The sequence below is a fragment of the Sapajus apella genome, unplaced genomic scaffold (genome assembly GCF_009761245.1).
Source record: "Sapajus apella isolate SASKATOON/1434 unplaced genomic scaffold, GSC_monkey_1.0 scaffold36, whole genome shotgun sequence".
Taxonomy (NCBI): Eukaryota; Metazoa; Chordata; class Mammalia; order Primates; family Cebidae; genus Sapajus; species Sapajus apella.
The window spans coordinates 29,476,388-29,477,572 of NW_022436976.1; the positions used below are offsets into that span (position 1 = coordinate 29,476,388).

General features: G+C 43.9%; 1 pseudogene; it reads right to left on the bottom strand.

The window, feature by feature from the left end:
• Positions 1 to 480: 480 nt before the first annotated feature.
• LOC116563715 lies at positions 481 to 974 on the bottom strand (annotated as a pseudogene).
• Positions 975 to 1,185: the final 211 nt, after the last annotated feature.

Sequence of the window (1,185 nt, forward strand, 5' to 3'; positions counted from 1 at the left end):
TTCTTCTTGCTTACTAATGTAAATGAATTGGGGCTTGCAGTGTGCTCAGCTCAAGAAGTACATTTCCTAGCCTCCTTAGCAACAAGGTGTGGTACTGTGATTAAGTTCTGGCCAATGAGTTATAAGAAGTTTTGGGGTGGAATGTTTGCAAAATCACCTTGAGAAGGAGGGTGTGGGGGAGATGGCAGATACAGCAGACTCCTCCCTCCGGCCCTCCCTCCCTCCCTCCCTCCCTTCCTTCCTACCTTCCTTCCTTCCTTCCTTCCTTTTTCTTTCTTTCTCTCTTTCTTTCTTTTTTTCTTTCCTTCTTTCTTTCTTCTTTTTCTTTTCTTTTTAAAATGATCAAAATACATGCATTTAATATACATCACAAGGGTTCAACCAAGGCTTAATTTAAAAGACAAAAACAAAACAAAATTAATACCACAGCTCAAGATATAGCGTCCTATACAGAAATCAGAAAAAGAACAAACCATCTAAGGAAAAATTAAAAAGATGACACAAGTACAGGCTGGGCAGCCTGGGTCAGGGCTCCTGGCTGGTGACCTGCTTTGAGTCGATTTCTTGCAGGTACTTCTTAAAAGCTGTGGTTTTTTTCCAGAGCTCGGCAGCACGGATAGTTCAAGGGACTATCAATGTTGGGTTCTAGCAGGTCCTGGATGGAGAGCAGAATGGTCCTGATGTCATATAGGGCAGACCTCTTGTCCTTCAGGATGTCCAGGCATATGTTATTCTCTGGGTGTCACTTTGGGGTGGTAGCAGGGTGTGAGGAACTTCACTGTGGGTGAATTGTAAGGGTGGTCACTGGGAAGCTCTAGTGAGAGCTTATATCTCAGGTCTTCATATACTGCTCCAACTGCTCCATGGAGGGTCCCTACCCATTTGAAAAGGTTGTCTGATTCAGGGAAGGCAGAAATCCCTTTATCACCAGACATCATGAGGGTCATCAGCTCCTGCTGTAGCCTTTTGCCCACAGGACCCCAGGTGACTGACATATTCTGAAAAGAGGAGGGAAGAGAAAAGGAAGGAGGGAAGAAAGGGAGAGAGAGAGGGAGGGAGGGGGGAAGGAGAGAGAAAGAGAAAGAAAGAAAGAAGGAAAGAAAGAAAGAAAGAGAGAAAGAGAGAGAAAGAGAGAAAGAGAAAGAAAGAGAAAAAAGAAAGAAGAAAGAAAGAGAGAAAGAAGAA